The sequence below is a fragment of the Mustelus asterias genome, chromosome 2, assembly GCF_964213995.1.
Source record: "Mustelus asterias chromosome 2, sMusAst1.hap1.1, whole genome shotgun sequence".
Taxonomy (NCBI): Eukaryota; Metazoa; Chordata; class Chondrichthyes; order Carcharhiniformes; family Triakidae; genus Mustelus; species Mustelus asterias.
The window spans coordinates 101427621-101453330 of record NC_135802.1 but is presented as its reverse complement, the minus strand read 5'-3'; the positions used below and the strand labels follow the sequence as shown (position 1 = coordinate 101453330).

Here is a 25710-nt window from a genome sequence, read left to right as displayed (position 1 = left end):
CACATGCTCATATATGCCAACTCATGTAAGACACTGCCCCCCCACTGTTATGATCCCTTATAGTCTCAATGTCAGCTTAGTATCAACTCATGCTAAATATGCTCCCACTCCATGGCCCCTTATAACCCCTAGGCCAACTTAATACCAGCTCATGACCTCTCGCCCACTCCATTGGCTGTTTACAGCCCTGATGCCAACTTAGTGCCAAGCAATGCCCCCTATCCATCACTCTTCCCCCTTACACTCTCAGTGCCTTCTCCCCCAGTATCTATCATGGGCAGACCTCAGGTGAGATTAAATAAAATTCTAAATATCTATTCCAGTCCATACTATATCTAAAAAGTGCTCTCATTCATGAAAAGCAATTCAATACATTTAAATTTCCTCAAGTATTTAATCCCTTATAAAATCAAACATTTCTCTTCATAACCCCACATCAAAGGCAGCCAATCCTTTAATAAACTCTTTAAGTTGTCAATCAAATTGTGAATTTACTGTGATAATGAAAGACGCTAGAAGCAGTCATCTATAATGCTATAAAGATAGCACGTAGGCATATGTCAACAATCAGCTCTTGAAACTTTTGGAATAGATTTTTGTTTCAACTCAGGCACAAGCAGGCAGTGCTTTTTTTCAATTTTCAAAGGACAAGGGATTCAAATAACTTGATAGCTTGACACTTTCACAGACAATATCTAGAACAATTATATAAACTCTAAATATTTGCAACTCACATGTTCAGGATAAGGTCCTTGCTGTAGTGAAAATAGGGTCTGTTTGAACTCAGCACTGAGATCAACTGGTCCTGCTGTGTTCATGTGTGAGTCACATCCCGCTCCTGTTCCCAATAAACAACCACCCGCACCCACCCAGGTCACCCACCCCCAGCAGAAATAGTTTCTGCCGGAAATGGGACCGCAACCTCCACATCAGGGACCCTTCCACCATTTTGGATTCACTGCAGTCTCCATGATTACATGAAAATTCTGGCCTTTGTGTCTGATCTCCTGGGCCTCTCTGTTCACCCACCACCTTCAGTAATTTCCCATTGAGTTTATTCTCCCATTCTTTGTCTTTCCTTAAACTTGTTACACTATAACAAAAACAACTTGTTTTTATTTAGCACATTTAGCATAACACAACAGAATAAGGGTGCTTCGCAGGAGCCTTATGGGATGGGAAGGGAAAAGGGGAGGGAAGGGAAGGGAAGGGAAGGGATGGGAAGGGAAGGGAAGGGAATGGAAGGGAAGGGAAGAGTCCCTACAGTGCGGGAAGAGGCCATTCAGCTCAGCGAGCTTACACCGACAACAATCTCATCCAGGCCCTATCCCCATAACCCCACATATTTATCCCAGTTGCCCTTGACATTAAGGTACAATTTAGCATGGCCAATCAACCTAATCCGCATATCTTTGGAGTTTGGGAGGAAACCGGAACACCCAGAGGAAACCCACACAGATATGGGGAGAACGTGCAAACTCCACACAGACAGTAACCAAGGCTGCAATTCAACCTGGATCTCTGGCGCTGTGAGGCAGCAATGCTAACCACTGTGCCACCGTATACCAGGATCTTGGAAGTTGAGTATACAGCCATGATTGGTGAAGCAATTAAAATGGGGATGCTCATGAGTCCAAATTAAATGAGCACAGCTATCTCCAAGGTAGCTATTCCTGGGGATGGAAGAGTTAAAGATGGGGTGGGCTGCGTCCATGCATGGCCAACAGAGTTTGGATGACCTCAATCTTAGAAAGGGTAGAATGTGGGGGTCCAGTCAAGATTGCATTGTAATAGTTAACTCCAGAAGTAACAAAGGCATGTGGGTTTCAACAGCTGATAAGCTGAGGCGGGGTGGAATCAGAAAAAGACATGGAGGTAGAAATAGAAGGCCTTAGTGAAGCTGCAGATGAACGGTTGCAAGCTCAGTTTGGGATAAAATATGATATCAAGGTTGCGAAAATGCATCAGACCAGGGAAAGGGATGGAGTCAGTAGCTAGGTAGTTTAGAACCGGGACCAATACTGCAGACATTTCTGCTCATTCAATACTGGATGCCAAATATGCAGTTGTATATTTAGTCATAGTGGAAGAGTCATGAGAGATCATGGTGAAGGGGAAGCTGGGTGTGACATGTCTGCCCATCTTTCCAACCTATTTAAACCATCCTGATGTTAATTAAAGTCATTTATCACTATCTGCCTTAACATTTGCCAAACCACCTTTTTTCATTTCATCAGCAAATTCCAATACTTTATTCTTGGAATCTGTCTGTCTCTGGACCAGAACCCTAATGTATATTACGATGCCAGACCCCAACAATGTTTCTATTTTGGCATAAATGTGAGGAAAGGTAGTTTTGCTCCAGGAGTAATTCCACTGACAAATTCAGAATGCTTTATCAAAACAAATCTTATTCATAACAGAATGAAATATAACTCTAACAAAATGAAACAGTCTTGAACAATCTTTAAACATGAAAAGAAACAACATTAACTTATCACTATTTCAGTTCCAAGGAAGCAACATTCTTCCCACAGACTTAAAATCCACTTTAAATATAGTTAGCAATCACAGATATAGTGAGTGTAGAACGCCTTTGAGTTTTCAGAGAGACACAGAGCTTCTAGAAACCTGCAATCCCCCCTAACTTCATCCAGAACAGCCAAACTTCAATTCCTTTCCTGCAAAACCTGTATCTGTCTCTGCTGCAGATCCAGGACTGCACACAAACCACAATATCATATAACCCTGTCAAGCACTCTATTCTGAAATCCCAGGGGAATTTAAGTAAATAAAAGTCTACTAACTCTACTTAACATAACCACTTGCAAGATTGAAATGAGTAATTGTCCTGCTCTCCCGGCATTTGTGCTATATTCCTTCCAATCAAACTGACTACCTGTAGAAAAAAGCTGAACTTTAAAACATTTTCCTGAAACATTAAAAATTATTATATATAGATATGTCTTTTGCACACTTTTGTCACAAGATGATGAACTGCACCCAAGGTGTATGTCACTTCTATAGTGAACATCATGTGTTGTGACTGTCAAGGCCAATTTGCGAGAGACAGTCCCTGCCGCAACTGGCACAGATGGTTGGCATTGGCCCGAGGTCGACTAATCATATTTCCTTCTGGCGGGCTTATTTTTCCACCATCTGGCCATTTATTTTGTCCTCTGCCTTTTCTACACCATTCCAATCTGCTTGTCCCCGGTCAGTAGCCAGTAATTCCCATGCATTGACTCTGATCATGGTCAGCGCGAGGTCTCACTCACTAATGTCCTTATATCGCAGACATGTTGGTCTCATGCCAATAACAAACTTGTTATAAAGCATGTCTTTGGGGATGTGGTGATCATCCATTCAGTGCACATGAGCCAAATGAGTCGCAGCTGACTCAAGAAAGCAAACATGCTGGGGACCCCTGCACCCTGGTGTACTTTGGTGCCCAGCACCTTGTCTTGTCAGAAGATACCCAATATTTGTTTGAGGCAGTGGAGGTGGAAGACGTTCAGTCACTTTTCTTGGCTTGCACAGGTTGTCCACTGCTGCGAGGGTACACGCAGATCTTTGTATTTTAGGTTAGTTTGCTGTTGGTCCACACTTGACTTCTCAACTTTGACATAACAATTGTGACCTTGGAAACCCTGGGGCTAACTTCAGCATCAAGGATTGTTGGTGGTTGTTGATGCAAAGCTGTTAATCACCTGCAGAGGGAGGTTGTCAAGACTGATGGAAGGTGGAGTCTCTTATATAATGCATCATTTTGGTTTTCTTGAAGCTAATTGTCATGATTGTCAGGCCTAAAGAATGTGATGAGAAATTGGAGAATGTGCAAACTCCACACAGACAAAGCCATGATCGGACCCAGGTCCCTGGTGCTGTGAGGCAACAGTGCTAACCACTGTGCCACCGTGCCACCCTATTAACCCACCCAGTTTATTTTTCTTTTTGGGCATCTTTTACCATTTCAATGAGCTTGACTCTGCTCTCTCGACACCTCTGACTGGGTCAAACCTAAACTTTTACATGGACTACCACCTCCACTTAAGGATTGAGACTGTGCTGTGACATTGATTAATTTGTCCCAATCCAAGGCCTTGGCTCATTTTTCATAATGAGTGGATTCTGCACTGGCAAACTTTCAGTTTCTTCGTGATTTTCACTTTCTTTTTGATTGTAGGAGAAATTTGGACTATAGGAGGTTCCTCATGCTCTCCTTTTGTCAGATTTCTTTGTTCAAGCCAATCATCTACATGACACCAACAGTCTCTCGCCAAGTTTCTCTGGCTATTAATCGCACCTAGTTTCTTTACAACTCCAATCACATTTCTTATCATCTCAATGCTTTTTCACCATGGCCTTCTGATTAGCACAGAATTCCCTAAGTTTCATGCCTCATGTATCATGACTCATTTTACTTGGTTTTGCTTTTATCCTTGTCTTTGATGCCAGGTTTAAGCAAACTAAACCTTGTTGTTGGATCACGCTTAAACGCCAAGTCTTACAGGGAGCAACCTGCTGTAGGCTGTAGGGTTATTAAGTAAGAGAACACAAAATTGTCTAACATGTGTTGAAGGGAAACATGGAATTTACTGCCGAGTAAAAAGTGGGTGGGAGCATTGGGGTCAGGTGGAGGTAGGAAAAGCTCTGGTTGTATTTTCCCCCAGTGCTCTTTAAATAGGAAAATTGTTTCACGGAACTAGAGAATAGATAGAATCATAGAATGGTTACAAGGATGGAAGAAGGCCATTCAGCCTGTCCTGTCCAGACTGACTCGCTGTATGAATTACTCAGCTAGCCCCACTCCACTGCTTTTTCCTTTTAGCCCTGCAATTTCTTTCTCTTTAGATAGATACCCAATTCCCTTTTGAAAGCCATGATTGAACCTGCCTCCACCAAACTCTCAGGGGAGACATTCCAGATCTTAACCATTCACTGCACAAAAAAGAATTTCCTCATGTCACCATTGTTTCTTTTGCAAATTACCTTAAAAATGTAACATCTGAGAGGGATGGACTGGGTGACTGAATAAAGTAAGAAATAATTTACATAACACCTCTTGACATTAGGGCATCTGAAAGCCTTCACAGCCAGCTGATTGGCTTGGCGTGTAGTTACCGTGACAATGTGAGGAAACATGGCGATTCAGTTTGCATATAGCAAAACCTCACAAATGGTAGTGAGATACCTGAGCAGGTAATCTGCCTTTAGTGATATACACCGGAAGATTTTCCTGCACATTTTTTGTACTTAGTTGAATGGATCTGTGGCACTCTGTGCTTCACATTGTGCTGACTGGGCCACTGCGCATGCACCAATCTGTCAGTCGGGAGATTGGCGCATGCGCGCTGGTCTCCCCATTGCCAGTCTCATAATTGCCGGCCTCCCAATCACCTCCCCGGCCCCTCCTCCCAATCACCGGCTTCCCAACCCCCCCCCCACCCCCCAATCACCAGCCCCCATGGCCAGTCCAATCCACCCCCCCACTCCCCCATGGCCAGCCCCAATTGCCCTCATCTCTCCCTCTCCCACCGATCCCTAATGCAGAGTGCGCAGCGGGTCCCCGGCACCCCCCCCCACCACCACCACCAATTGGCTCCACCCCCTTAGCACTGCCCGGTGCCCAGTGGGCAGTGGCAGGCTGGCACTGTCCAAGGGGCACCCTCCTTGTCCCCGACCTCCTGGTGGGGCATTAATAGCCTCTGTCCCCACCAATGGGGTGATCACTCCTGGTCCCCGTTGATGGGGACCCGCTTTACTCCCCACTGAACCGCTCCCGGGGGAGACATTAGTGAATACCGTCCCAGGCTTGGCAATGATGTCAATTTCTATATTGTAATCAGCCTTGTGTTGATTTCCGGAGCCAGGCTGATTATGCTTAAAAAAAGGGCCAGGGAAAGTTGCGATCATCCGGATGCTGATCACGACTCTCGCTACACGCCCCCCACTGACATTTTCCAGCCTGCTGCACTACTCGAGTAATGCAACAGGCCAGGAAAACCGCGCCCAGACACAGACTGAACCATTTTCGAATCTAGACTAACTAAATATTGAAATTCTTTTAAAGAATGTGTATATACTATATATATATATATATAAAGTGCACACAGACAGCTCACTACTATTTTCCCAAGGGCATTTCGGGAAGGGCAATAAATGCTGGCCTTGCCAGCAATTCCCAAATCTCATGAATGTATAAAAAAGGTGTCCAGGAAATTACTGTCCGAAATCTTAGTGGCTGAATGCTCAATAAGTTTTTATGACAGCCCCTTCTCCATTATTTGAGAGAGTCATTTGACCATTTACAATCTAGTAATTAACAACCCCATTAAAATATCAAATAAAAGACCGTTAAATGTATGCATTAATCGCCAACTGCTGTAGCAAACAATAATATCCAGACAATTATCCTTTCACTAATTTTAAAGTGATGCTAACTTTCACATCATTATTAGGCAAACAAAATTTGTAATTTGTACTTAATTAACTGGCACTCGTCAAGCCCACTGTTTATGTAGGAATATGTCTTATGTGTCTTCAGGATAAAGAGATGTTGTGTACACTGTACCTACCCCACTGACAGCTATAACAACCATGTCATTTGGATCCATGGTGCCCTGAGATTTGATTCTCTGGGTGCTGCTTGGAATTGAAAATGTTTTTTGTGCTCTGCACACAGACCACTATGTCAGTGAGAACATTAACTAGGGGCTTATGCGCATGCACCCAAAATATACAGAGGAGACACAGCATGACATTGATGGGTGTGCAACACTGATCTGACAAGAGTGTTGCCATTTTCGATCTTGCCATTCGAGTTCACATCCTTTCTTAAACAAGCTGAATACACATTCAGCAGTGGGCAAGACCACCCTCCACCTCACAGCCATTGAAAGAGCGCACTGGCAGCTTGTGGTGCAGTAGCTAATTGCTCTCAGTTAACTCGGTTTGGGTTTGTGTAAGTGCTGTGTATTTTGAGGAAATAGTTCAAGTTAGTGAAGTCTGCACAGTGTGTCGCTGTACCTCCACAAAGCCTTGGTCGTGGTTGTAAAGGTTTTGGTCGGACCACTTACTCCCATTGGCACAATTGTTGCAATTCCTGTTGGGCAGACGGGGGGATGGCTCAGAGACATTTCCCTCTGTTTGAACAGAGGGAAATATGATAGAATGAGGGATGAATTGGCTAAGGTAGACTGGGAGAGCAGGCTGGCAGGTAGGATAGCTGAGGAACAGTGGAGGATTTTTAAGGAGATCCTTTTCAGTTCTCAGCAAAAATATATTCCAGCAAAAAACAAGGATTGTAAGAAAAGGGAGAACCAGCCGTGGATAACGAAGGAAATAAAGGAGAGTATTAAAATAAAAACAGCTGCGTACAGAGTGGCCAAAAATAGTGGAGAAACAAGTGATTGGGAAAAATTTAAGAAACAACAAAGAGAGACGAAGAAAGCGATAAAGAAAGGAAGGATAGACTATGAAGCTAGGCTAGTAATTAATATAAAAAATGATAGTAAAAGTTTTTATAAATATATAAAAAGGAATAGAGTGGCTAGAGTGAATGTTGGACCCTTGGAGGACGAGAGGGGGGAGTTAATAGTGGGAAATGAGGATATGGCTGAGTCTTTAAATAAGTTTTTTGTGTCGGTCTTCACGGTGGAGGACACAAATAGTTTGCCAAATATTAACGATAGAGGGTTGGCAGCAGGAGAAATACTTAATACAATTAATGTTACCAGAGAGGCAGTGCTGGGTAGACTAATGGGACTGAAGGTGGACAAGTCCCCGGGTCCGGATGGAATGCATCCCAGGGTATTGAAAGAAATGTCAGAGGTAATAGTGGATGCGTTAGTGATTATTTATCAAAACTCGTTGCATTCTGGGGTAGTGCCGGTTGATTGGAAAACGGCTAATGTTACGCCGCTGTTTAAAAAAGGAAGGAGACAAAAGGCGGGTAACTATAGGCCGGTCAGCTTAACGTCTGTAGTAGGGAAAATGCTGGAATCCATTATTAAAGAGGAGATAGCAGGGCATCTGGATAGAAATGGTTCGATCAATCAGACGCAGCATGGATTCATGAGGGGAAAGTCGTGCTTGACGAACATGTTGGATTTTTATGAAGATGTGACTAGGGCGGTTGATGGAGGAGAACCGGTGGATGCGGTGTTTTTGGATTTCCAAAAGGCGTTTGATAAGGTGCCCCATAAAAGGCTGCTGAAGAAGATTAGGGCACACGGAGTTGGGGGTAGTGTGTTAAAGTGGATTGGGGACTGGCTATCCGACAGGAAGCAAAGAGTCGGAATAAATGGGTGTTTTTCCGGTTGGAGGAAGGTAACTAGTGGCGTGCCGCAGGGATCGGTACTCGGGCCGCAACTATTTACCATTTATATAGATGATCTGGAGGAGGGGACGGAATGTAGGGTAACGAAGTTTGCAGACGACACAAAGATAAGTGGAAAAGTGAATCGTGTGGAGGACGGAGAAGATCTGCAGAGAGATTTGGACAGGCTGAGTGAGTGGGCGAGGATATGGCAAATGGAGTATGACGTTGATAAATGCGAGGTTATACACTTTGGAGGAAATAATAACAAATGGGATTACTATCTCAATGGAAACAAATTAAAACATGCTACCGTGCAAAGGGACCTGGGGGTCCTTGTGCATGAGACGCAAAAGCCCAGTCTGCAGGTACAACAGGTGATCAAGAAGGCAAATGGGATGTTGGCCTATATCGTGAGGGGGATAGAATATAAAAGCAGGGATGTCTTGATGCACCTGTACAGGGCATTGGTGAGGCCGCAGCTGGAATACTGTGTGCAGTATTGGTCCCCTTATATGAGGAAGGATATATTGGCATTGGAGGGAGTGCAGAGAAGGTTCACCAGGTTGATACCGGAGATGAGGGGTTTGGATTATGAGGAGAGGCTGAGGAGATTGGGTTTGTACTCGTTGGAGTTTAGAAGGATGAGGGGGGATCTTATGGAGACTTATAAGATAATGCGGGGGCTGGATAGGGTGGAGGCGGAGAGATTCTTTCCACTTAGTAAGGAAGTTAAAACTAGAGGACACAGCCTCAAAATAAAGGGGGGTCGGTTTAAGACAGAGTTGAGGAGGAACTTCTTCTCTCAGAGGGTAGTGAATCTCTGGAATTCTCTGCCCACTGAGGTGGTGGAGGCTACCTCGCTGAATATGTTTAAAGCGCGGATGGATGGATTCCTGATCGGTAAGGGAATTAAGGGTTATGGGGATCAGGCGGGTAAGTGGTACTGATCCACGTCAGATCAGCCATGATCTTATTGAATGGCGGGGCAGGCTAGAGGGGCTAGATGGCCTACTCCTGCTCCTATTTCTTATTTCTTATGACAAGCTGCTCGGCAAAGAGGCGTGAAGAAGGGTTCTCAGCAGGAGGCCTTATCCATCTAGAGTCTTCCAGGAGCAACTCTCTTTCCTCCAGTGATGCCAGGAGCTGTGAGTGCATCATCCTGCTTTATGAAGGAAATGTTTATTGAAATCTACCACCTTGAGCAACCTCAGAGCAGGTGGAGTACGGCACTGCCAGGGGCTTTGAAGGTGACTCTGGCCACAAATTTCTCTGCAGCACGATCTTTTCAGCTGCTCCCATTCTTTGCTAAGATCAGCAGATTGACACTGGAAATGTTGGACACATGTTTGCCTGAGGGCAGCACACAAGCTCTGTTAATAGGCTCATATCATCAAAGCCCTGCTGAGGGACAGCAGGCAGATTGAGTTGGATGCTACATGAGCCTCCTGCATGCATTATCACATATCTCCACACTTTCACCTTTCAAAAATGTAGACAAGGTAGGGGGGCACCCCAATCTGCCTCAATCGTGCAGAGCCAAGAATGCACACTCAGCAAGGCATGGCAACGAGCATATTGCAACAACCACACTTTACACGAAGGTGCAGGCATTACTACTATGGAGAGTTATGTTGAGGCAGGACACTCACTGTAGTCTGTTGGCAACACAGAAAAGAGGCCCAGATACAGACAATTGCCATTAGTGCATGCAGGAACCAATGTTTCACACATAATTGACAGTTACACAGTTCATCTTAAGGAGGCATACACAAGAGGAGAATTGAAATGATAGCGAGTATATTTACATTTGTCAACATTATGGGTGGAATTCTCCCAAAAATGTCTGAAGTGCCGAATTCACATAAAAACTGGAGTAAATCGTGCTGCTTCTTTCAGTGGGATTTTCAAAATGAATCTTGCACACTCTGTACACTGCAGAGAGCCTCAGCGGGATTCATGCTGAAAAGCTGTGCGCGGAGCCTATTCCTGCTAAAGAGGCCGGACGCATAGCGCTGAGTAGGCCACTGCACATGCGCTGGTCTGTCATAGCAGAGATTGGCGCATGCACAGTGGCCCCGCCCTGCCGGCCTCCTGATTGCTGGCCAGCCCCGCAATCCCTTAACACTGCACCCCCACCCCCCCTTATTTCCACCCTCCCCCCCACCCCCGTACCATCACTGGCCTCCTGGATGTCTCTGGGCCAGTGTCAACTCTGCCCCCCCCTCCCCCCTCTAACCTGCCTTGATTTCCCCAGTAAGAAGTCTCACATCACCAGGTTAAAGTCCAACAGGTTTATTTGGTAGCAAATACCATAAGCTTTCGGAGCACAGCTCCTTCGTCAGATGGAGTGGTTATCTGTTCTCAAACAGTGCAAACAGACACAGAAATCAAATTACAGAATACTGATTAGAATGCAAATCTCTACAGCCAGCCAGGTTGTTCTGTCTGGCGACAATACACATCTCTTTAACCTGTGTTGAATGCTCCCTCCACCCACATTGTCTGTACATTTAAGACCTGGCTGGCTGTAGAGATTTGCATTCTAATCAGTATTCTGTAATTTGATTTCTGTGTCTGTTTGCACTGTTTGAGAACAGATAACCACTCCATCTGACGAAGGAGCTGTGCTCTGAAAGCTTATGGTATTTGCTACCAAATAAACCTGTTGGACTTTAACCTGGTGTTGTGAGACTTCTTACTGTGCTTACCCCAGTCCAACGCCGGCATCTCCACATCTTGATTTCCCCACTCATGACAATCCTGATCTCCTGATTCCACACCCCCCCCTCCCCACCCCCCACAACCGGGCAGGGGACCAGACTGGCAATGCCCAGAGAGCAACACTCCCTTACCACCCACAGCACCAAGGACCCAGGTTCAATTCTGGCCTTGGGTCACTGTCTGTGCAGAATCTGCAGGTTCTCTTCGTGTCTGTGTGGGTTTCCTCCGGGTGTTCTAGTTTCCTCCCACAGTCCAAAGATGTGTGGGTTAGGTGCATTGGCCATGCTAAATTGCTCCTTAGTGTCTGGAAGATTAGCAGGGTAAATACATGGGGTCATGATGATAGGGCCTGGGGTGGGATTGTTGTCGGTGCAGGCTCGATGGGCCGAATGGCTTCCTTCTGCACTATCGGGGTTCTATGATTCTATGAATATAACTTTCATCCCTTTGTATTCCAACCTTCTTGAGATAAAGGCCAACACTTAACCTTGTTAATGATTTTTGTGGCTATCCACTAGCTTTCATTTGCAAATTTATACCATAAATTGAAGTAACTTTGTTCACAAAAATTCAGGAGTATCGAATTGATGGTTTCCATAGTAATATTGCTTATAATGGATAATGAGCTGCTTTGCATTGGAATAGCTTGAACAGTATAAGCATGATGGGATATAACGATGAATTAGGCTCAAACCTGTCTATTTTTTGACACAATGGAACTAGTTACAGCGCAAAAGCAAACTATTACAGATGTTGAAAATTTGAAATAAATCTGGAAGATGCTACAAACAGCACGTGTGGAAAAGGAAACAGAGGGCTTAATTTAACATGGGGAGCCCAGCCCGATCTCCATTACATCGCTCATTGTACCCTCTGGTGTGAGGCAGATATCCAACTCAGAAGAGCTGCTGATCAAAGGTTTGCAGCTCTCCTGTACCGCCAGTACCACCGGGGGCAATGGAAACCATTGGTACTGCAACGGGGCCCATATCATGGATTGTTGATGTAGCCCTGGACAAGAGGTAAGTGTTGTGGGTTGGGGAAATGTTGGCGAGAAGGGGTGGGGGCAGATAGAAAGGACAGAAGGGGGCTTCCCATCACGTCCCCCTTCCTGATGCTAGGTCTCTCAGTTGGGCACAGTGCCTGATAAATCTAACAGGCTGGCCCACATGGAGAGCCAGCTGCTGGTAGAACATTAACAGGGGCAGGGCAAGCTCCTCAAGTGGCTACATGAGGGCCTTAATTAGCATATGATGGGAAGGCCATCCTCAACCTTTCCCACCTAGGCCTTGATTGGGCAGGAAGTCAGGAGGATGTTGGAGTCGCCACTCCATGCCTCCCTGGCTCTCAGCCCACCTCCAGGGAGAATACATTCTGCCCAGACTCAAAGTTAATGTTGCAAATTTGTGACATTTCATAATGAAAGATCATTGGTGTGTAAAATTAATTCTATTCCTCTCCCCATAGATTTTGCCAGACCTGCTGAATATTCCCAGCATTTTCTGTTTTTACAACTGGTTAGAATGGTTTCCTCAGGTTTGGATTTTTATATTCTTGCAAAGCTGAAGAAAAGGAACTACTCAGGGAGTGGGGAGTAAAGAGGAGAGATGCATTCAAGATCTGACAGAAAATAATACAATGATAAGGAGCAGATGAAACAATAGCAAAACTGATAGCTTCTAAACCTCACACTTCCACAGTGCAAGGAAGGAGAACAAGTGGTTAAATGAGAAGCAATTATCCCATTAAGTTGAAGTGTTGATCATATCATTATTGGTCCCTTTAGCTGATGTTCAGTGCTTTTGACATATTTTAAATCATAGAATCCTACAGAAGGAGGCCATTTGGCCCATCAAGCCTGCACCAACAACAATCCCACCCAGGCTCTTATCCCTGTAAACCTCTGTATTTTCCCTTCTAATCCCCCTGACACTAAGGGCTAATTTAGCATGGCCAATCCACCTGACCCTCATTTTTGGATTGAGGGAGGAAACCAGAGCACCCGGAGGAAACCCACGCAGACATGGGGAGAATGTGCAATCTCCACACAGTCACCTGAGGCCGGAATTGAACCCAGGTCCCTAGCAAGGTGAGGCAGCAGTGCGAATCACTGTGCCAATGTTGCAATCTGATTTCAAATTCTGTGTACACATTTCATATCTGAGATTTCACAGACTGTCAGTAGGAGTTTTTAAAATTCTTTTCCATATTCTACATTTAAAGAGAATGGGAGGTGAGGTAGTTCCAGTTAAAATACTGAGAGCTCAGAATTCAGCTCCATAGTACCCAAATATTCTGTGCTGCAGGTACTGTTGTGCATCCAAAATGGCACCTGCACCCTGATTTGCACACTTCTGGTGCAGGCTCTGCCAGATGTGATCGGTATGGTCAGGGACCGCCTTCCGCAAGTGTGCAGGGACCGTCTTCCAGACGTTCAAAGGGTTAGCAGACGGTGAGGTTAATCAGCGTTTGAATATCAGCGATACCATTTTATCTTTAATGTTCTGGCTATTGCCCTGGCTGAACCTCGCACAGTTGAAGGATGGCTTAGCAGTAGGAAGGAATCCTCATCTTTACAGGGATCATCAACCACTTTGTTTAGTCGTTGATTGATTTCCACTGACTGCTGTTGAATCAGTAGAAGTGTTTGGTGATTCACACTGGTAAAGCTGCTGAGGTTGACAGGGAGTGGTGTTGCATGTAGAATCAGTGAATGGTTAGAGCACAGAAGGAGGTTATTCAGCCCATCTGCCCTCCCCCGTGGTGAGTCTGGTGGTGAGGGACATTCAATCAGCCAGGAGGGTGGTGGATGAGGAGCCCATCACCTTCTTGCCTCAACCCTGATTAAGTCCCTAAGAAAGGGCTTGTCAATATCTTTCCCACCCCCACTAGCAAATGAAGCCCTTCAGTGGCTAATTAGTGCCACTTAGGCTTCCACTGCTGTTGATATTAACCCAGCAATGGGTGGGGTGCTACCGTATAAGAACCATGGCAAGCAACTAGTGATGTGTTTGCTTGCAGGTGTCCAGTGGCAGTCCCTGAGTTCAAGTCAGTGCCTGAAAGCCACACCCCTGCCCTTTTGGCCAGGCCCCTCATACCCCCTCCCCTGTGAACTCACCCCATGACCACCCCCTCCCCCACCAACCCCTGTCATCACTTGCCTGTGATCTGGGTCCCTCCTCGGTCTCACACCTTGGGGCAGTGGAATACTGTATGGGATGAAGGTGGAGAGAAGAGGTAGTTCATGCTCTGAAGTTCTCCAGTATAACAGTGTCAGGACACAGAGTGGGAAGAGTTTCTTAAGTGTGTTCAGGAGAGTTTTCTAGGTCAGTGTGCTCCCTTTCCAACAAGGAAGGAGGTATTACTGGATCTAGTTCTGGTGAATGAGATGGGTCAAGTGGACCAACCGCCACTTGGGGAATATTTAAGGACAGTGATCGAGTATCATAAGGTTCAGGGTTAACTCTAGAAAGTACATGGAGAAAACCACAGTAAAGATAATTAACTGGGAGAGGGCCCAAGTATCTGGGAGTTAAAGATTTGGAGGCAAAATTGTAATGGAAATATAAGATATCTTATAAGAATAGATTGGGTGCAGTCGAGGTTTTATTTTATTAATTGGTGGGACATGGGCATCGCTGGCTGGCCAGCATTTATTGCCCAATCCCTTAGTTGCCCTTGTTCAGAGTCAACCACATCGTTGTGGGTCTGAAATCACATGTAGGCCAGACCAGGTAAGGATGGCAGATTTCCTTCCCTCAAGGACATTAGTCAACAGGTGGATTTTTCCAACAATGGTTTCATGGTCATCAGTAGATTCTTAGTTCCAGATATTTTTTATTGAATTCAAATTCCACCACCTGCCATGAGCAGGATTTGAACCTGGGTCCACAGAACATTAGCTAAGTTTCTGGATTAATAGTCTAGTGATAATAACACTAGGCCATCACTCCCCCAGAGAGGGAAAGGTAGGACAAACAAATCTTGATCTTCCTAGAAGCTGAATGAGCTAGGAAGTAAGATGAAGCTGAAAAATAGTGCACATGACAGCTGTCAGGTTGATAATATAAATAAGAATCAGGCTTAAACAGAACATTCAGAGGAAACCTGAGAAAAGAATAAGAGAAGCAAAGAGAGAGTATGAAAGATGGTGGCAACTAACAAAAAGGAAATCTAATAGTAATTAATTACATATTAACAGTGAAAGGGTGGTAAAAGTGCGGGAACCAATTAGAGATCATAAAAGGGATTTACTCATGGAGACAGAGAGCATTACTGAGGTATTACATAAGTACTTTGCATCTGTCTTTACCAAGGAAGAAGGAGCTGCCAAAGTCATAGTGAAAGAGAAGGTGGTTAATGCTGGCTGGGCAAACAAACTGATAAAGAGGAGGTGTTAAAAAGGATGGCTGTACTTAAAGTTGACAAATCATCCGAAACAAATCAGATCTGATGATACTGAGGGAAGTAAGGATGGTAATTGCAGAGGAACTAGCCATAATGTTCCAATCCTCCTGAGGGATGGTTCCAGAGCACTGGAGAATTGTAAATGTTACAGCCTTGTTCAAAGAAAGGTGTAAGGATAAACCGAGCGACCACAGGCCAGTCAAATTGATCTCGTCGGTGGGAAAACATTTGAAATAATTTCAGCCAAAATTAAGTCACTTGGGCAACTGCAGATTATTAAGGAAAATTAGCATGGATTTGTGGAGGGAAAAACATGTTTAACTAACTAGTTGGAATTTATTTGAGGCGATAACAGAGGGTTGATCAGGGTAATGCTGTTGATGTCGAGTACATGGATTTCCAACAAGCATTTGATAAAGTGCCATATAAGAGGTTTGTCAACAAAGATTGGAAGAAAAGCAACAATGGCAACGTGGATAACAAATTGTCTGGGTAACAGGAAACAGAGATTAATATGAATGGTTTTGTGACCTGGAGGAAGGTACACACGAGGTAAATCAAGAGTTGATAGTCAGACTGTTGGTTGCTGGTTGATGAGGATGACATCTACTCATTGCCACAACCTTCTGCCATGGGTCTTCATGTGACTGAACAGGCCATTTTCTGGTGGGAGCCTGTGTGTGACTTTGTTTAACATGTGGACTTTGGGGCAGGCGCCCTTGTTGTCCACACGATCTTGACGGGTTGGTGGTCTTTGCAGCTGGTGAGATATACAGTCTTCTTTCACCTGTTCTGGCATTGAGGAATTTCTGGACCACACTTTGTCTGGCATTTCCTCATGACCCTGCTGCCATGGGTGGCCCTACCAGGAGCAAGGAGCTCCTGATAGCATCATTGAATAGATCATTGGAGAACATACAAGCCTATCCATCACATCAAGGTGGGGATCCATGGAGGGGACTCTGGTGGTACTTGGACCACTGCCTTTCTAGATCCAAATTAATGTCCTTAACCAGTGTGCCTGGAGAACAACTACAAAATTTGTAGATGACACATAACTTGGAAGTATTGTGAACTTTGAAGAAGATGATGATAGACTTCAAGAGGACATAGGCAGGATAGTGGAATGAATGAACAAATGACAAATGAAATATAAGCCAGCCCAACCAACCCAAACAAGCAAACAAGGAAAACCAACCTTCTAAGTCAAATTGTTAATTATTCCATATAAAAGTCAACGAATCACCCTTGTGCATTCCTTCATTGCCTGTTTTCCATGTACATTTGCTTGTCCCACTGCTCCAACATAGTGCTCCACCAGTGGCTGCAACATGGCCAGTGGATATCTGCTGACTTTCAATGGGAAAGATTGCAGATGGCTTTGCAGAATGATCTCAAGCAGCTGTGGACTGAGAAGGCTCAGCTTCAAACTGCACCATCTGAGCAAAGGCTGCAGCAGTTTGGGTTGGCTGGCTGTCAGGAACAGTAAGAGCACTGGCGGAGTGGCAGTGGTGGGAGGACAAATGCTGCCATCTGAGTGAGGGCAGCAGAAACATGCCTCACAGAGCCATGGCCATTTTGGGGCCTTATCAAAATACAGCCTTATTGATAAGGACTATTAAACAATTGGTACAAACATCTTTCTAGCTGGGATTTGTACTTGAATCTAAACCCAAACTCATCAAATGAAAATGCTCTTTAAGCAGTATGGGTCGTACACTGAGTGAACATGAACAAGGTTCATGAACAGGTTCCTAAGCATTGTGAATCCACCTCGTGAAATTAACCATAATTTAACAGCAATCAGCATAAATGTCATCCAGACATTTCCCTTGAGGAAAATAAAGGTTCAAACTACTGTAGTAGAATCAACATTACTGAGATTAGATTCAAGGCATGTCTTATGCAGTACCTGACCAGGAAGCAGCTGATACTGACAGAGGTGCAAAAATTGAAAAAGCACATAATTCCTCAGCATAAATATCATTCAACGAAACCTGAACTTTGCCATTTTTGTCAATAAACCTTGCAGAGGCTCAAATTGAAATATTGCTCTATTCTTGTGATCTACCCATCTGTGAAATGTTTCATAAGCGGTGGAACAAATTCGAAGGGCAGAATGGCCTACTTCTGTTCCTATGTCTTGTGGTCTTATGTTTACTTCACCTTGAAGAATTTATCAGTTTTAAGTGATTCGTCATCTTCCTCAGGACAAACCTCTGCTCATTTCTCCAGGCCATGATGTTTTCCTCTTCAGTTGCTCATAGGAGCCTTCCATTTTTAACTTCAATGAACAACATGACTGGAGAAAAGAATACAATGAGGGCATTTTCCATTGCCCTCCTCATGCCTGCTTTAAAGCAAACACAAAGCCCAAAGCCTCTTCCTGAATGATCCTCCATCTTTAAGCAGCTGTTGTCCCTCGAGGTTCGAGCTCTGTGCATTACTACCAAGAATTCACTGGTTCCACCAATGAACTGAATGTTGGTCTTTACTGCGACATGATGGAGTTTAAATGATGAAAGTTTTCTTACAATAGCATAGGTATTGGTGAAACAGCACCTATTGTACTGCTTGCATTTTGGGTCTCCTTACTTAAGGAGGGATATACTTGCAATGGTAGAACTTACAAAAATCCAAATCACAAGGGATAAAGTATTAGAGAAACTCAAGGGGCTAAAGGCAGACGAGTCACCAGGACCTGATGAACTGCACGTTAGTGTTTTAATGGAAGTGGCTGCAGAGATAATGGGCCCATTGGTTGAAAGTTTTCGTAACTCGCTAAATTCCAGGAGGGTAGCAGAAGATTGGTAAACAGCCAATGTGACTCCCTTGTTCAAAAAGGGAGAAAGACATAAGACAGGTAACTATCGGCCAGTTAGTTTAATATCTATTACTGGAGTCAATAGTCAAAGAGTAAATAGCTAATCATTTTGGAAAGCTGAATATAATCAAACCTAGTCAACATGGCTTTAATGAAAGGTAAATCATGCTTGGCAAATTTACTCATTCTTTGAGGATAATACAGGGAGAGTAGATAGAGGGAAACCTGTAGATGTAGTGTATTTAGATTTCCAAAAGGCATTTGACAAGGTGCCGCATAAGAGGCTGGTGCATAAAGTAAAAGCCCATAGAATTGGAGGAAGTGTGTTAGCATGAATTGAAAACTGGCTGTCACATAGAAAAGACAGTTGGAATAAATGGGTCCTTTTCAGAGTGGAAAGATATAACTAGTGGAGTATCGCAGGGATCATTTCTTGGCCCGCAATTGTTCACTATTTACATTAATGACCTGGAAGAAGTGTGGGATCCTCTATATGGTTTGCCTCAATTAAAAGGCTTCATTCTAAGGTATTTCTGCCTAATGTAACTAATCATGCTATGCTTTAAATCTAACTTAAGATAGCTTGGCCACATTTTAAAACTCAGTTGGAATTCTGGGTTTGAGCTTAGAAATTGACTACATTTGAAAATGCAATGTTAAGCAAAGTTTTGCATAAACAGAAGCTTTCATGGTCACACAGCTGTGAATAGTTTTTGAAAGCTGGAGACTACTTGTACCCAGCTCTTTAATAATACAGATGATCAAATTCATATATTGTTAACAACAGCTATGTATTCAGTTCTGTTCAGATGTGTTGAATCCTGTACAAGCTTTTGGATCGAGTCTGCAGGCTCTCTCTCGCTTACCAGTAAATTAGTATCTTTCACTCTCTGTAAATGCTAATTTTAAATGATGCTCAATAAATGAAATTTTACTTCTGACCAGTTGTGTCTATGTCTATTCTAAGAAGAGAACAGACCCTACAATGGAACAGAATATAACATGTCCAAATTCGACGATGATGCCAAGATAGGTGGAAGGGCATGTTGTGATGAGGATACTGTGGTTCTGGCTATAGATAGATTGGGTGACTGGGCGAAAATCTGGCAAATGGAGTTTAATGTGGCAAGTGTGAGGTCATGCACTTTGGTAGGAGGAATGAAAAGCTAGATTATTATCTAAATAGAGAGTCTGCAGGTGAATGAAGGACAGAGGGATGTGTGTGTTCTAGTGCGTGAATCACAAAAAGACAGCAGGCAGGTCCAACAAGTAGTTATCAAGGCAAATGGCATTTTGGCTTTTATTGCAAAGGGGTTGGAGTTTAAAAACAGGGAGGCTTTGTTGCAATTGTACAGGGTGTTGGTGAGGCCTCACCTGGAACACTGTGTGGAATACAGTTTTGGCCCCATTACATTAAACAGGATATAGTAACATTGGAGGCAGTCCAAAGGAGATTCACCCGGCTAATTCCTGGGATGAGAAGACTGTCCTACCTAGGGAGACTAAATAGTCTTAGTCTGTATTCCTTGGAGTTTAGGAGAGTAAGGGGTGACTTTATTCAAACATGCACGATCCCGAGGGGGCTTGACAGGGTAGACGTGAGATATTTTCACTAGTGAGAGAGTCTCGAACCAGGGGACATAGCTACAAGATAAAGGGCTGGTCAATTAAAACTGAGGTGAGTAGAAATTTCTTCTCGCAGAGGATGTCTGGAATTCTGTTTCCCAAAGGGTGGTGGACTCTAGATCATCGGAAGTATTTAAAGTGGAGGTGGATAAATATTTGATAGATCAAGGAATAGAGGGCTCTGGGGAAATGGCACAGAAAAGGAGTTGAGGCCGGCATCAATCAGCCATGATTGGGGCAGACTTGAAGGGCCTGGTGGCCTACACTTGCTTCTATTTCTCTTGTTCTTGTGTTGTGTGTAATGGGTGTGTGATTGCCTGGAGGCTTTGTGAAAATCTCTGACCAAGTAGAACAGAAGAAGAAAAGGACTTTCAGGAAATTTACCTAAAGAGATGTTGACCTGGATCAGCTCCTCGACATGTCCTATGAACAGCAGATGCAGTAGTATTGTACCTGTCAGTGCCGGCGTATGAACAGAGGCCTGTGCCACAAACAGCAGTCCCTCCGCAAGTGACTGTGCTAGGCTGAAAAGGAAGCTTCACCAATGTGACACAATGGTTAGCACTGCTGCCTCACAGCGCCAGGGACCTGGGTTCGATTCCCAGCTTGGGTCACTGTCTGTGTGGAATTTGCATGATCTCCCTGTGTCTGCGTGGGTTTCCTCCGGGTGCTCTGGTTTTCTCCCACAGTCCAAAGATGTGTGGGTTAGGTTGATTGGCCATGATAAATTGTCCCTTAGTGCCAGGGGGATTAGCAGGGTAAATACATGAGGTAACGGGGATAGGGCCTCGGTGGGATTGTTGTCGGTGCAAGCTCAATGGGCCGAATGGCCTCCTTCTGCACTGTAGGGATTCTATGATTGTATGGTCAGAGATTGTTAAATTCACCTTCAGGGTCCGGTTATCCTCCCAGAATGGTTTGCAGCATGGTTGGTGCGCACAATGGCAAAACCTTTAATGAGGTTGAAATCAAGCTTGAAATAATCAGCCGTTATCTTGGCGAGTTCTCCATCATCTACAAGCCTGTCAAGCATGGCAGACCTGGTATTGGTGCCACTCACTCCTCCAGGTTCATCCCTCGGAAGGAAAAGTTTACAATGGAAATGTTGTATAAATAAAATTGGTTCCAGTTAAAAAAACACAGGGGCTCCAGAGACTTCCTCACAATGACAGTGAGGGCCTCTCAGCAGTGCCTCTGCACACTGAGGTAAAAACCAGCTCATCCTAGAAACTCTATTTTAAACTCTCCAATCTCATTTGTACTGAAGTTGTGAAATACACCCTTTTTTTGGAAGGAGGGCATGATGTTCACGCTAATGAAATGATTCAGAATATTTACTATCTAGTGCTCATTATCAGTTACAAGTCAATTTGTATATTTTAATGTTTTCACCTGTTCCCGGGTTTTGTAAAATGAAAGAGATATTTTACTGTTCTACTTTGCCTCGATCTGCTTTTTTCTAGGTTGATCTCAGCTGCCCTGCTCAGTCTGAATAAGTTTCTGCTTGACGATATGTTTATCCCTATGAACTCCTTCTCTCTGAAGGACTTTAGTCTTTTTCCCTTTTAGTTTGTTGATTCCACTTCCTCTTGTGGGTGAATCCAGAACTATGGGGCACCGTTTTAAAATTGCAGCTTTTCCTTTTAGGGCAGAGATGAGGAGAATTGTTTTCTCTCAGAGGGTTTTGCGACTATGGAACTCTGCGTCAGAAGGTGGTGGAGGGGAGGCAGAGGTTCTTGTTGGGCAAGGGAATCGAAGCTTATTGTGGGTAGATGGGGATGTAGAATTTCAAACACATATAGGTCAGCTATGATCTTATTGAATGGCGGAGCAGGCTCGAGGGACCAAATGGCCCACTCTTGCTCTTAGTTCGTATGTTTGCATATTTACAGAATGTTCCATTTGTCTTCTGTATCGAAATATCAACAAACATTGTTCACCAATCTACTTGTCTCAGTTCTTCCCACGTCTCTTTGAACTTTAAATTTAGAAACCTGGTTCCTGATCATCAGTGTGGTAGCATTCCAATCATGTTAAAATAATTCTGTAACTCCTGTTCCTCAGGGATGCTTTGACCTTTGTGTTTTCTTGTACATTATCTGGGTCATTGACCAGGTCAAGATGAGCACTGCCTTTAATGACTAGCTTGATGCACTGAGTCATGGCACAGTCACGCAGCACATTAACAACTGCATTAACACTGCCTCTAAACCACTTGGGCTTCTGACTCAGGACTGCTTTTTTCACTGATATTTTTAACAACTGACAAGTGCTTAAACTGCAACTGACCCTCTGTACTTTCCTACATTACAACAGTGACACTCTTCAAAAGTACTAATTGGCTATACAATGCTTTGGGACATTCCTGAAGTAACAAAGGACACAATATAAATACAAGTCTTTCTTTTCTAATGGGACAATTTTCCTGTAGTTTTGAAACTGTAAAGTTCGTGACAGACCTTGATCTGGATATCAGCAATGTTTGACCTTGCGTTGCCCGGGATCGGTGACATACTACCACATTCGATATATCCAGTGCAGATTTGTAGTAACCCACTAAATTTCTGCTCTCAAAAATTTACCTTTTCAAAACGTCATCAGTTGGGATCTCCATATTCTAAGCAGTGAAACAAGATATTCAAATTCTTCATTCTTTTGGGATAGATTTTGCGTTGCATATCCATGAAGGAATTTTGAAAAGATTTTTGAGCAAATCAGGGACTCCTTGAGGGGGTGAACTTAGCGGCTTGGCCTACTGATCGATCAGACCCAAAGGGGTAGGGCCAGAAGGAGGAGGGGCCATAATGAGGGGAGGCAGGGGGATGCTTCATAGGGTGGGTGAGGGAAGGGGGGAACTCTGCAATTGGGGGGGTGGGCATTGGTCGGGGCAGTGATTGGGGAGGTGGGGATCGGCTGGGGCTGCAATTGGCTGGGACAGTGGTCAGGGGGTGGGGGATGGTTGCGGGGGGGGGGGGGGGTGGCGGCGATCAGCAAGGGGTGTTGATGTCCAGGATGGGGATGGGGAGTGTCAGGAGATCTCCCAGTATACTGTGTACACTATGTTAAGCCCTGTACACTGTGTGTACACAGTACATGATGTGGAGATGCCGGCGTTGGACTGGGGTAAACACAGTAACAGTTTTAACCTGGTGTTGTCAAAACTGTTACTGTGTACACAGTACACTCAGAGATAGGGCCACCTGCACAATGGCGCCCAAAAGCTCAGCCGCCAGCTTCACTATTGAGCTCAGGCTCTGTCCCACCCCCTACTGGTGAGAATCACATCCTGGCTCTTATTTTTCTAAGTGCCATATAATTGGGAACTCACCCAAAAGATCAATGCCATTCTTTCCCATTTTCATGCTCATTTGGCACTTAGAATTTTTTTGTTTAGATTGGCCCCCCCACATCCCCACACTCCTGTGTTTTTCAACTACAGGTCGAGCGAGTATCGAAACCCTCGGGTCTGATTGTATTGAGGATTCCAGATCATTTTACTTTTCAAATACCGCATATATTACAATGGAGGCCTACTTACCTTACAATAGCCAAGGCCTCAGCTGGCTATAGTCTAAGGTAAATAAACTGGCTCAAAAAGGAAGATATATCACTGAATAAATAATAATCTCAGGGTACATGTAATATTTTCGCACTTGTGGTACCATCTGTGATTCTGCTTGTAGGAGAAGGGTCGCAAGGTAAACATTGTGGACAAAAATCACATGATGCACAGTGCAGACAAACAACTAGAATTCGTGTGCTAAAGGTCAGATATAGTCAGGGAGGTTCATGGTGGCTCGGGACAGAGACTTCCCATGCCAAAGGTCGATGTGGTTCAAAATAGTGGGGTTTGTAAATGTGTTCAGTTTTCAGATTTATGGATAAAGGATAATCCCTCCACCTTTATCTGCTAAGTTAACCACACTGATTTACTCGAATATAGACTGGTAGGAAAAAACTACGAATCACACCATAAAACCACAAAAAGTCAATAAATCAGATTATTCAAACCTTTATCAATGTTACCAGATGGGAATTAATAATGGCAACAAAATTAATCAAATTGCTTAAATTATAGATAGCCAACCATACATAGATTAATAAAGGATACAGTTTACAACATAAACACAATGCAAAAAGTATTTACCCTTATCCTGAAAATTGATCAAGTCTGGATTGGAATCTGCCAGGCAAGTCTTGCCTGCAGAGTTAAGTCTTTATTTTTTCTGGAGCTGATATTACTCAGCCTAGATGTCGAGAATTCGTATTTTTCAGGGCTTCACTCGTCTGCAGCCTCACTGTCGCTGCTCAGTCTTTAATTCTTAATACTTTTCTACATAAAAATAAACAGCATTCTGTCCTCCAAGGCAGCTGTCTTTTCTATATTTGCTCCTTGTCTAGCTACAGACAGTATTTGTTCTCCTGTTGTGGTTACAGCCACTGCATGTGTTCCAGCTGTGTCTGCAGCTGCTCCCTATATCTATACCCTCCGTGTTGGTGTAATCTGTTTTCTTTTAAGGGCTGCATCAAAAAGCCTGTTCCTGATGGGTTTGTAGCCATTTAATATTCTTTTCCTCTCTGAAGTGCTTTCTAAACACAAGTTCCCCCCCGCAGATGCTGCCAAACCATGGCGGCGATTCTCCCATCCCGCTATGTTCATTTTTTAGCGCAGTGGACCGGGAGATTCTCACGTTGGCCAATTCGTGGGGTGCGCGCAAGCGTTCCCATCCTGATGGCGTCTCCCAGCGCAGGATTTCCGGCGGCGTCACATCCGCGCCAGAAATCAGCAGGGAGGCAAAAAGACTATTTAAATGGCCATGTTAATATAACTTAAATGTAATTAGCAGGCCCAGGACTGAAATCTCTGGGCCCGCTAACATCTTCCCCCGCCATCCTCGCCAGAGTGGTTCAGTCCAGCGGGGATTACAGCTCCCCACTAACTGGGAAATAGTGGCCCAGCCATGCTGGAGTGAAGGGGGGGCAATGGGGCCTCCCAGAGGGTTGGGCGGCAGGGAAGGGTGCCTCCTGGGCATTGCCACCTTGGTAATGCCAGCCTGGGTCCCTTGGCACTGCCCAAGGTGGAACACATTGGGCATTGGGCAGTGCCAAGGGGGTGGGGCTTATGGGAGCCCCAGAGGGCGGGGCCAGGGGGCAATAGGTGGGGGTGGGGGGATCCCACTGTCACTCTGCAGACAGGATCAGTGGGGGTAGGAAGGAGGTCAGTGACCAGGGCGGGCTGGGTGGGGGGGAGGGTCAGCCTGCTGGCGGTATTGGGACTGCGGAGGTGGGGAATCGGGGGGAGGGCTGGAGATCGGGGCAGTCCAGGAGGGAGGGTTTGGGGCTAGCCTGGGAATGGTCGGGGGCCAGCGATCAGACCGTGGGGGGACAGATGGCCGGCAATGGGGGTGGTGGGACTGGCCAGTGATTGAGATGGCCAGCAGTCAGGAGGCAGGCAGAGCGAGGCCACTGCGCATGCGTCAATCTCGGTGCTAACAGATGGGTGCAGGCGCAGTAGCCCTCTACACCCCCCCACCCCTCGCATGCATCAAGACCCACCCCTCGCTCCCCCCACCTCCCCACACAAGGGAGCCCCATTGGGAGAACCCACCCTTGGCAGTGCCAACTTGGCACTGCCCACGTGACACTGCTCATCTGACACTGCCCATCTGACACTGCCAGAATGGCAGTGTCAGTGCCTGGTCATGTCCCTCACCACCAGGGGATATATTTACCTCTATGTCCCTGGTGTGGTCATCATGATTGGTTCCCGCTTTTGAAAACCAATAGTGATTCATCTCAGTATGATGTT

At 44.8% G+C, this 25710-nt stretch overlaps 1 protein-coding gene and 1 pseudogene across 1 annotated transcript in view; one reads left to right on the top strand and one right to left on the bottom strand.

The window, feature by feature from the left end:
• Nucleotides 1–24140, bottom strand: part of lrrc3b (leucine rich repeat containing 3B) — a 36442-nt gene extending 12302 nt beyond the window's left edge. Inside the window, exon 1 of the mRNA XM_078228343.1 lies at nt 24049–24140. The gene's annotated coding sequence lies outside the window, so the exon portion shown is untranslated. The remainder of the gene's footprint in view (nt 1–24048) is intronic.
• LOC144480934 (small ribosomal subunit protein uS19 pseudogene) lies at nt 20305–21018 on the top strand (annotated as a pseudogene).
• Nucleotides 24141–25710: the final 1570 nt, after the last annotated feature.